This window comes from Malurus melanocephalus, unplaced genomic scaffold (genome assembly GCF_030028575.1).
Source record: "Malurus melanocephalus ecotype Western Australia unplaced genomic scaffold, MMel_1.1 scaffold_699, whole genome shotgun sequence".
In the NCBI taxonomy this organism is placed as follows: domain Eukaryota; kingdom Metazoa; phylum Chordata; class Aves; order Passeriformes; family Maluridae; genus Malurus; species Malurus melanocephalus.
In genome coordinates this window covers 277,914-290,276 of record NW_026623931.1, presented here as the reverse complement: position 1 = coordinate 290,276, position 12,363 = coordinate 277,914, and positions in this window count along the sequence as shown.

Sequence of the window (12,363 nt, the reverse complement as noted above, 5' to 3'; positions counted from 1 at the left end):
TTATAATTTATTTTTATTTCATATCTCTTCAAACCTGGGTTTTTGCCACTAATTTCTGCACAAATACCACATTCAAAGATCACCTTTCCCCAACAAATGTTTCTGTGTCCTGTTCAGCTGATGGGCAAAGCCTTCTGTGCTGCTTTGAGTTTAATCTGGAGTAGTTTTTCCTTTCCATTCAATTCCCAAGTTACTCTGTAGGTGTTCTGTCCCATCCAGACAATACAATTCCTAGATCAGGTGTTCAGGAATCAAATGTGAACATCTCCTGGCACCACAAAATTGGAATTTTCTCCCTTTCCTTAGACACCCTTTCTTTGCTGATGAAAGCATTTGCAAGTGAGAAAATGTCTGTCTTCCACTTTTAGTTGAAAGTGCAGCAAATTTACTTCAGGGAGCTWCATGGGGCATTTTTTAATTAATCCTTTCCTCAAATGTTGACATTGCATTGCATGATTGGGATAATGGGTACTAAACTCCGTGGCTCAGGGTTGTTTTCCAATTATCATTTTGCAAACATAAAGGAGAGYGAGCACAGTGAGGTTCTCCAAAAAATGCCTTTTGTTATGCCAAGGTGATATTTTTTTCAGTCAAACCCCCCTTTTTCCATTACCTTCTTTTCTGGCATTTCTAATTTTTGGGAAACTACTGAATTCTACATAGTTATKGTGAAATATGACATTAAGGTAGGCTGCTGCTTATCCTCAGGAAATATCCTCAATTCTGCTGGATTAGGATGTTCAAATGGTACAAACATGGTTTAAATCTCGGTAGTGAACAAGGTACACCCAACAGAATTTGTCARTCAGCAGAGAAATGGAGTCAGCATTTTATAACTGAGAGCACTGAGAGTAATTTAATGAAATTATCAGAAAAAACCCAATTATATCAAATTGCCATGGCAGTTATTTGGACTGAAATCTCACTGTAATAAACTCATATTCAYATCAAAATGGAAAAATCATATGTGGTGTAAGGCTGATCATTAATTCTTTTTGCATATTTAACGGGCTCATTTCTAAATGAATGCAGTGATTTCRTGGCAGCGTTGATTTTCCTCACCTGCAGTGCACTCCCTGTGTTATTATTGCAATTTCTTTGAGCAGCATTGCTCTGATGCATTGATGGAGTTCCTGTTATTAAAGGTTTTTTGCATCAGGAAATCTGCTGCTGATACACACCTGGATTTTTTTTGTTATAACACAAAATGCCCATTTTTGTCTCKTTTCTTTGAAGCTCTCAGCTCCTTTCTCATCTAAAGGGGCTCAGGGAGTGGAGGCAGAAGGTGGAATGAGGCACTTGAAGAATTTTAAATGCAAGATCTCTCCAATTGAAATGTGCTCATTGTGGGGAGTTTCTGCATTGCAAGCAGAATTYATTTGTTATTAATTTATTGAAAATGGCTAAATACTGCTGATCAAGGTAGAAAAAGCCTCCCTGTGACTGTTTCTGTTGAATTGCTGTTGACAGCACTCCAGTTTGGTCCCAACACTCCAATGGTGCATCACGATTTACTAACTATAATCTTTGCAGATATTTAGCAGAATAGCTAATATAATAATATAATATATATAATAATATAATTATATAATAATATAATAATATAATAATATAACAATATCTATAATAATATAATAATATCTATAATAATATAATAATATGATATAATGTAGCTAATAGAATGCTATAATTTGTTATAGCAACTAAATAAATGAACTATTATTGAGTGATATATGTTGATAATTATGCTGTGAGGTGACTGGATTTCAAGTTGCAAGTGCAACCAGTACAATTTACAACACACTGAAATGAGCTGAGCTGACATGCTTAACTCTGAAAAGTTCTGTAAGTTAAATAAGCCACTCTTAATTGTGTCAATCATTAATGGACTGYTTCCTAATGATTTCAACATGGTCATTACATGGAGTGATCCAGCAGTAATAAAAACCACTCTCAGCAAAACGGAGAGGGAGTGGATGTTATTGCTGCCTTGCAGCAAAATGTTTGCAGCAAATTGGCTCAGCTCAGCTCAGCTCAGGCATTTTGTGGTGCTGCTCTCAGGATTTTGCCTGCAGCTCATTCCAGCCCACTCTGAAAATTGTTCCAAAGTTCCAGCTTTAAGTCCAAGGCAGAAATGCAGTGTTAATGTGAGGGATCCTCTCGGGAGGTGAAGCATCTGTGTTTTGGGTGTTTTTGTTGATTTGCAGCAGTGGTTTTTAGTGAGTTTATGTGGTTTGCCATTGCCACAGGTCCTGTGCTGCTCTGCTTGCTCTCCTCCCCACAGCAGAGGTGTGCTTGGTCAAAATCTCACCTTTACAGAGCTTGATCTGATGGAAATTCTGCATTTTCATTGTTCTCATTGTGGTTTTTCTTGGCTTCCACATCTCTTTCTGTCCCTCTCTCATCCTTTGGATGTCAAGTGGTATCAGGATTTTTCCACCCTGCAGCTCTCCCRGCTCCAGGGGCAGCAAAATAACCTCCCTCTGGTATCTCTGCTTCCTTCCTCAAGAGGCAAATGCTCTTTGACAAGATAAAATATGTCAGCTGTAATTCTYAAATCAACTGAAACATCGGATCAGTTGGTACGCAGGAGCAAAATTACACGAATGGGCAGAAAGATGACAGAGAAAACATGAGATAATGTGAAGCATCACATGCAATCCTGCAGCCTGATCAGGATGGCCTTTTCAAGAACTTCTCCAGCTAGACTTACTTTGAAAAGTCTACGTAATTGTGTGGTGGATAAGGCAGAGTAATACCTAAGATTGATCAGGGTTTTTCATTGTGCACATCTGAAAAGTTGCAATTTCACATCAGAAATAAAATTATTATTGGCCAGGACTGTCTACCCTGCATCCAAGCACAGTGTGGGTATTTTGCCACAGCCCTGYCATCCTCTATCTTTTATAAACACATTCCTTTGCTGCCACAGGAGCCTAACTCATAGCCCTGCTGTGAGTTAGACCTGACTGCACCATTCTCTCTTCTGACTCTGTAAATACCCCTTAGACTCTTCACCAAAACTCTCCTTCCTCCCATTTTTCCTCCTCAATCTGTCAATGCTGTGCTGCTCCAGTCTGAGTTGGAGCTGCCTGAGTCACACCTGTCACTTGTGATTTGCTTTTTCCAAACCCCAGTGTTCTCAGATGAACTGTGAGCAGCAGCAAAACTCAGCTGTGGGAAAAAAACATCCAAAACTTTCCATACACTCAACTAAATGTTCTCTGAAAAGGCTGGTCTGRCTTATCAACTGTTCCATGCAGCCCAAAATGACATTTCCCCAGGTGATTTACACGTTGTTATTTCACAGAATTTGCTGACTTTAGGATGAGTGAGGATGGAGATGAGGGGAAATCACTTTATATCTTACAAGAGCTTGAGAAATCCTTGACTGCACTTCTGCACCCTTCCCTAGTGGAGGAAAATCTTTTAACCACAGTTGTATTTGAATTGATAGCTTGCGTGGATAAATCAGTGTAGAACCTCAAAYTTCCTTCTCCAAGGTGTGCAAAACTGGTGATTGTTTCTCACTTTTTTTTTGGTGAAATGTCCTACAGACACTGTAGGGTGATTCAACCTCAGTTACTCTCAGAGCATTGTAGAGGATGTAGCAGACACTCCTYACTGACAAAAGAAATCCTAATTTAATTGTTTTATATTGTTCATAACATCCCTTCCCGTTAGTAGGTACATTCACACACTAATATGCCAACTGGTTTTAAATTTTATTATAAATAAAAGAAATTGCAAGGAAATTTGATGTATTTAATGCATCGATGGGAYAACATGGCACATAAATTATAGTGCAGTTGTGGAAGAGCAAGGAAAGAGTGAGAAATTCTGTATTGCAAATGCTTTATGAGAAAATTTAAAAATCCAGTGCTGGAAATGGGACAGGAAAAATGGATAAAACTTGGGCCTTCAAAATGAAGCTGAATTGTGTTTAATAATCCCACAAAACCAGTCTATAAGGACAGTCTGTTAAAATCCTAGCACAAGCTATTGCTTCTATTCAAATCCTTGTTGCACCATGGAATAGCTTAGCTGTTGAATTTCTTGGCCTCATTTTGTATTTTATTTTATACATGTATATATTTGTTTTCAGTGTGATCTTGCTAAGGGTGTCCCAGTAACTGGAAACAKTTGGTGCATCCATTCAATGAACTTTTTGAGTCTAGGTAGGAAAAAATTATTGCTGGGCCCTGTCTACTGCTTTTTGGGGGGGGATTTAGCTTTAATAAAAATCCTTTTCCATCTGAAGAACCATCTCTTACACTTGCTGTTCTCATATGTTAGGAACTGACAGGAGCAGTGCATCTTCTGGAGGTTAACTCAGGAGTTATCAGCATCTGATTGGGATAAGCACAGCCCATTAAATCAGCCCTGCAAACRTTCCAGAGCATGAGAAAAATAGAGATTGTGTGTGTGTGTGTGGAGAAAAAAAACATATAAAATAAATCTGGATGTAACAGAGAGGGMGCCGACAGAACTTTTGTAAGACCTGTAAAGAAAAACATGGAGCTGTGGGTATATTTGTGTTTGGATAGAACGACAAATTCACTGGATTCTCTGGAAAAAAAAACCACCCAGAGCTTCTCCTGCTGCCAACACACGAGGAGAAAGCTGCATTATTATCGTGTCTGAGAGGGAATTACCTAATGCTGCTTCTGCATTTGTTGCCTGCAATGGTAATTTTGATAATGTAGAGAGGTTAGGAGGACAAATCAGTGTTTGGTAACAGAACAAGCATTTTATTTATTGCTCCCCACTCATGAACTCTTTCCCAGCTTTCTTTCATCCTCCAGATGCATTTTCTGTGCTCTGACTGACAGATTCTCCATCCCACTCTGGATGCACCACAAAAATGCAGATTTCTGGGTGGTGATTATGTCCTTGCCTGGGGACAGAAAGGGAGCTATCAATCCTTTGGTCAAATCTGACAAAACTTAACCAATATCAAATCTTTTCATTGCACAGCTGCTGATGGAGCTCTGCTGACACATCTCTCAATTCACTCTCTGCTGCCTGTTGGAGCTTCCCACTCACCATTAGGATGGCAATCTGTGCTCCTGGGAAGCACCAAGGCTGTGTTAAAACAAATTTTTTGCCTTTAATGCCTTCTGCTGCTGTGGATTTTTTTTCCTGTCCAGAATAGATAAACTTTAATCTATCTATTACCATGGTATTGTTTGGTGATGTAGGTACAGTTGGTAATTTTCAGACAGTATTTGCTAGMAGAGGGGCCTTATGAGTAGGAAGGCAGCTCAGTGGTATCACAAAACTTCCATTAATCCGAGGACTAAGATTTGTTTTGCTTCCTTTTCTTCCACTTTGAATTAATATTAGCAAGATGTTTTTCAGAATGGCTGAAAGTACAGAGGAATTGCAGTTCCTTCTCTGAACAGGAGAATCCTTCTGCACAACTGATCTTAAACTTGGTGGGGTCCAAGATAATTTCTTTTTATTGCCATCTGCAGGGCTGGCTTGTGCTGGAAGGGGTCAAAAATCAGAGCTCTTCCCCCAGGATGGTTTACTCCATAAAAATATTTCCTTAGCCAAGGAAAAATGAAGGTCTGCATCTTCTTGACTCTGTCTCTTGTTAGTAGCAACTCTCATTTGGGAACAATCTCATTACAACAAACTCCCCAAAACGAGCCATTTCAGAGTTACTTGGAAAATGAAACCTAAAAAGGGTTTGTTTCTTTACTTATCCAATATTTATTTGTTYAAGACCATAAAATAAATCTTTGCAGTGCTGCTTAGATCCTGCACGCTGCAAAATGAATCCTTTTGTGTCTTCCAACACTAAATTATTTCTCTCTTTTATCCAGAGCGAGGAATATTTTTGCCTCAGTCACAGCATCGGGGGCTCAACTGAAAACAGACTTGTAAAATTTTTGTGTGTTGCAGTTTCTATGCCCTTTGGTTAAAAACCAGTGAGTTTCATTATAGGAAGACCACTTCAAAGACCAAATTTACATTTTTTTTTGAGGATACCAATGTTCTGAGCCCAGACCTGGGCTGTTAATCCCATCAGGATAGACCTCCTGTAACCTCCTGCAAATTTTTGATGCTTKGGGCAGATTCTTTTTTGGCTGCTGGGAGCTGTGAACTGTTTGCAGTGGATTTATAACAGCAGCTTTAAAACYGTGGGTGATAAGAGATGTTTGCTTTGTGTCTTATTTATTACTGAGAGCTTTTTTCCAGGGAGCTGCATGGAAATGTTTGCTATAGTCCATGATCATCTGGGTCATTCTGGTAAATAGAGACCTTCTGGAATGAACAGATCACACTCTGAGTGGTGTTCTGGTGAATTTTAATGCATCAATGTTTCTACAGTAACGTTGGAAAGGGATTATTTTATAGATTTAGGATTTTCTTTCTAAGTTGGTCTAGTTGGCAGATCCCCATCCCAAATAACCCCCTCTCCTCTTGGATCTGAAATACCTCCCTCTTCTACCTGCCCAGGCAAAGGTTTGCCATGAAGATGTGTGTCAGCCTCTTTATTCACCCCTTTATTCATCCCTTTATTCATCCCTTTATTCATCCCTTTATTCATCCCTTTATTCATCCCTTTATTCAAGGCTTCCATTGAACTCGTGCAAATATTCAAATCATTGAAACATGACCACTGCCTCCCAAATGATCACTTTTTACACCTGCTGCAAGTGGGGCACAAAACCATGGAGAGATTAAATACTGTCCAAGGAATTTTTGCTCAAAGCTGAGCTCTGGAGTCCAAAATCCATTTCAGATTTGCAGGAATCTCTCACACAATTCCCTTGGGTGCTGAGCACGCAGGACACACAAAATGAAAGTATCTTTGATCTCTAATTTCACTACTACCTGCTTAATTAAAGCCTGTTTGTATTTTGTAGAAGGGATATCAGAGTTGTGATTTTTGAGTCCCATTTTTGTAGGATTTAACAATGGGGCARGGTTTTATATTTGCTGCAGTACTGAAGGCTTCTGTGACTGATGAAGGGAATTTCTAAGACAGTCACTTGAAAAAGCACCTTTTAAAGTGGAATTTAATTGCAGCACGTGCACTTTGAGTTGGTAACACACAGGTGAATGAATATCTGCTTGCCCTGGCTATCAAAATGCAGCCAAGCTSCTGCCCTGAAAATTTTCATCTCAGCCTGAGAGCAAAATCTAAGTCTCTTTGCATGCTGATCTAGCTTGTATTTCWCTAATGAATATTTTAATAGTGGGTTTTGGTGGTTTTTTTTGGTATTATGTCTATGCATTTTGTGAAAATGTCTGCTTCCCTCTGAGATAGTCTTAAAAAAAAAAAATCCCAGTCTTTCTCACGTGCTCTGTCACTGCTTTTTTAAGATGCATTCATTCAGTCCTTTCAGAGAACAATAAATCAATCACCCAGTGKCAGGGAGCATCATAGACCCTTTTCAGCTTTTATAAGTCTAAATATTTCTTTTTATCTCATCATTGTCCACCCAGTGTGATTGGTTTTGGGGTTTTGCTGTCACATTGCAGGCGTGAAGCGTTCCTGTGCTTGGAAACCGTTCATAAAAAAATGTGTGGATGCATCATTTCTGATCCCACAGCATCAGTTCTTTTTTTTTCTCACACTTTCCCTGCCTGCACACACCACCTACATCTCCTTCTGTCCCACCCTTTTTCCCTGTTCTGCCTCAGGAAATCTCCCTTTGCCCTGGGAATCTCCAAAATTCCCTGCCCAAAATCTCCCTGTCTGTGCCATCAGTCAGGATTTACCACCAAGGAATCCCTCTGTGCTCTCTTTTAAAGCATTTAAATAATTTCCAAAGAGAAATCACAAATTTATTAAAATTAATGCTTCCCCAAGCCAGGTGATCACAAGGAGCAGCATTGTTAAAATGTTAAATGGTTGCAGCAGAACGTGCTGTGCTTGCTTTCGTGGAGAATTTAATTTTTTAATTGATAATAAAACAATTATTAAAGTGGACAGGTCTTTCCTTGGCATGCTTTGACCATCAGTGGATTTACACAGGTTTCTGACAGATAAAATCTAACCAGTTTGGCTTAGTGGAAGTGATTACAGAAGCTTTGATCCTACTCCTCTTCACTTGTGAAAAAAGGCAGCTCTGCATTTAATTTAACACTTCCAAATATGTTTTTGGCTTGCATTTTGAGCAAACCACTTCATAAACACTCTGCAGTGTCATTTAAATGAAAATATTGCTTGGACACGTGAAAGTCTTTTGAAGGGAAGGATACCAATCATTGCCTCCTGGTTTTAATGGAAAATTAAGCACAAAAATCAAGGCAAAATCCTCAAGGAAAGCACTGATTTCTGTAACTGTGGCCATTCGGAGCACATCAAAACCCACTCTGGAAATGAACAGCTTTTCCTAAAAATAAGACATTTGTCTCATTTTCTTCTGCAGAGAAATCGTCTCTTAACCATGAATATTTCTGCTAAATGAGATATTTGTTGCATTCACCAGCAACAAAGGAAAATACAAATACTAATGATTTTTTAACTGCTTGACTTAGCTATTTTTAACCCCTTGCAATCAATAGCTGCCTTTTTTCCTAATTCAGCAGAAATGTTTGCACCTTCCCAAGTAGCACCAGCTTCCAATATTTCTGGAATATTTCAATATTTCTGGAATATTTCAATATTTCTGGAATATTTCAATATTCCTCCCCATTAATGGTGTTGTTTTTCATGGGAATTTGGCTGCTCCATCCCTTTTGTTAACAATTGGGATTTGCAGCTCCTCATTTGGGCTTTGAGGAGGAAAAAAAAACGCAAAAAATATCTTCCAAAACTCCTAAAACTGTGATAAATCTCTGAGGAGACTTCTTATTGTGTTAAAGTGTTTATGTATTTCAGAAGCTGGAGACCAAGCTACCATAAAAATCTTTAATGCATGGAATTTTAAATGACTGTTTAGTGAACTCATTTGAGAGGGATGGTTGGAAGAAATCCCACAGGAAAGCAGAATTGTTAATTCCACCTTCGTCTCCCTRTATTTTCATTTTCTTAGAAATTAATGTGTTTCTGCTCAGCACCAAATATACTTCAGGCCAAATGGCTGTTTGGGGATCCTAATTCAGGGACAGAAATCACAAATTTTGCTATCTTTGCGACAAAGGATTAAAATCTCAGGTCACTGCACGTTCAGCAGATGTTCCTGGGAAATAAAAAACAGAAAACAGGTTGCTCTGGGTGATCAAGCCTTGAATTTAGTCCACTAAATTTGTAAATAACTAAATAAAATTGCTGCAGGGACAGTTTCCCTTGGACAAGGGACGTTGTCACTGTTTCCCAGGGTGGTCCCTAAACTGGAATATGGAAGGAAGGAAGGAAGGGTTTGGGCACAGAATTCAATGATGTTTTTGTACAACCTCCTCCTTCCCACGGAGAGAATAAATATCATGGAAAACACTGCACAGACCTACACATGCTCAACACATCCTTTCAAAGTGAACGTGTGCATGAGTCAGAAATTGTGGGTGAAYGTGGAGATGGGATTTGCTCCAGTAGGGAAATGAACATGCAGTGGTGGATTTTTCCCCAGTTTTTTTTTTTATTTTTTTTTTTAATTTTATTTTTTTAAGAAATGGCTTGTCTGCAGAGAAGCCTGCTTGTTGAATTGTGATGTGATTTATAGCCCAGCAGCAGATCACTGGTCACTAAACAGACTCCTCCTCTGCCTGTTTTCTAAGGGAATGGTGTTATCCTAAGGATATTTATCTAAATATTGTGCTTTTTTTTTGGCATTGAATCCTGCAAGTAGGGAGCAGCATTGGTGCTAAACCTTGCTCCAGGATTTATTTGTCTCTGCTTAAAGAGYCCACATTTTCCTGGAGAAACAGTGGGTCAGAAGAACTAATTTTTTAATTAAATCACTGCTGACCATTCCTCCAAATCCCTCAGCAAACATGACTTGGTCATCTCAGAGGCTGCAGAATGCCTGAACCCAYACAGAAAACCGAATAAACCAATTTATTTTTAACCTCAGAGCCCTTTGCCACATTGGAGGGACCCACTGGAAGATATTTTTTTTCCTTTCAAATGCTGTTTTCACTCAGCTGGCTGTGGTATTTCTTGGATAACTGGAATGCAATCCCTCCAGGCACGTTGTGTGACACCAAGTGCAGTGTGACAGCGTGACTAATGTGCATCTACAATTAAATAAAGTTCCTGAAGATTTATTTCTTCGTATGATAGTGCCAAGAGATTTCAGAGACTTTGATGTTGGCAGTYACAGTGATTGCACTGCCTCCATTCTGGTGTTCTGGGTAAATTAGATTTCCTGAATTTGCCTCAGCAAAGGTGCAGTCTCCCATTTTAACCTGTTGTCTCCAATTTTGATCTACTGACTGTCAAATTTAATTTTTTTTTTATTTTTTTTTTATTTCTGACTAGATTACTTGCAAATATGTACTACACTTCATTACTGATCCTTCACATATCCTTATGAGATATGAATATATGAGTACCTGAGAATGGAGGTAACAGAATAGCTTACAAAAAAAGGGGGGAAAAAGCTACAGACTGGAATTTAAATAAAAATTAATGTATTTCTCATTGGAATGAAGAAAATATGGCTTGTAGGGGTATCCATGTACTATTTCTGTTTTTATACCTGCTCTGACTGSGTGGTTTCCCAGGGGTCTCATTTGTAATTTCCTTTTCTCAATAACCTTGAGTACCTGGGAAAGCTGGGCGCCAAAACTAAGAGGAAAAAGAAAAAAGTTAAAATGATATAATAAAAATAATTGATGATTTCTGGTGTATTTGTATGGGATTTTTAAAAATACCACAGATTTTCCTGACTGGAATGGATCTCTGGAAATGCACTGGAGTGCTGAAGCAGCAGATGTGATCCACTCCAGCTGTTTGCAGCTGGGCAAAGCAAGGTCAAAATSCTGCCAGAACAACAGAAAAACCTTYATTCTKGAAAAAGATGGGTTTAAAAACAGGAGCCAAGAAATTTTAGCACTTCCAGTCCCTTCCTGGGATGAGATGGTATTGAGTGAGCRGAGTTAAGATGAGCTTTACTTTAAAACTCGGGTGATAACAGTAAGTTCAGGGCAGTGGGGATTAGATTTAGTGTTTGCAATGGTTTGGAATGTATTTATGTAAATAACTAAAAAAAAATGACTAAGAAGAAAGCAAGCTGTATTTTGATTTTAAAAAATGGAACTGATATTTMTGTGAATGCTGCTGTGCAAGGCCTTACTGAGAAGATAAAGAAATTGTGCTTTCATGGTAGAACACAAGTCACACCCAGGGAGGCAGAGTTTAATCCCATCCTGGCTCACCCTGCAGTGAAGGCTCCCTTTTTAATCCACTGCTGTGCTGTAGCATTGTTTCTTTATGATGGGGTATTAAATTTTTTAGCTTCTAGCTAAATTTTGCACTGCCAATGAACCATCTTATTTCATRACAGTGAAAGCTCATTTTGATAGCTGCAAACTGAGCTCCTGTGATTGATGCTATTAAGTCATGTAAAATACTGCCTTCTGTTGTCCAAATTTATTTTTGTTATTGTCAGCATTTTAATATTTTGAAGCAGTTTTAAATAACTGATGCCATAAAAGAAGCTTTTGGTGATTTACARGGAGGGGATGTGACTAAAACATATTTCTCAGTGTGAAATGACAATTTCTGAGATGACAAATCTTTGCGGAAAATTGTTGTCTTTTAGTTTTTTAATTGGAATTCTGGGAACATCCCTTGTACTCTTTTAAGCACCACCTGTTAATGAAAAAGCAGTAACCAGTGAAGAATGAAATTAAATGTTAGCCTTTTTTTTAAGATTCCCATCACTTTTGGTAAAACCCTGAAAGAAGAAATTAATGGGAAAACCAACAAGACAAATCTCTAGACTATGACCAGGATTTACAATCTCATTTCTGCCCTTTCCTGCAAATAAAACATTTGGCTTCATCTGAAGATAATTCAGAATAGCAGCAGTCTTTTAGCCCAGTCATCAAGGCAGGGGCTCTTTGGGGTCAGAGGAKTCTCCTGCAGTTTGAGGGGCTGCTGGAAGGGTGATGTCCCCCCAAAATTAAACAGGTACAAAGGAGCATTTTGGGTTTTCCTTCTGCTGCTCAGCTCTGATCTGGCCTTGGTCATGGATAATTGTCAAACCAGAAGTTGTCTTGATTTTTCAGCATTTTTTTCCCCCTCTCACCTTTCAGCTGCTTCTCTTTGCTTTTTCAAGGCAGCCCCTTTGGTGCTGTGCAAAACAGATTTTCTCTGTGGTTAATTTGCTAACTTTGAATTGAATATTAATCCTCCATGCAATAGGGCTGCAATAATTGTGGTTTGAGACCCTTTGGGGTGCAGGGTAAATCCTACAGCTCATGTTCCTCTTGGGGCTTGCAGGAAGGGCAGACCCT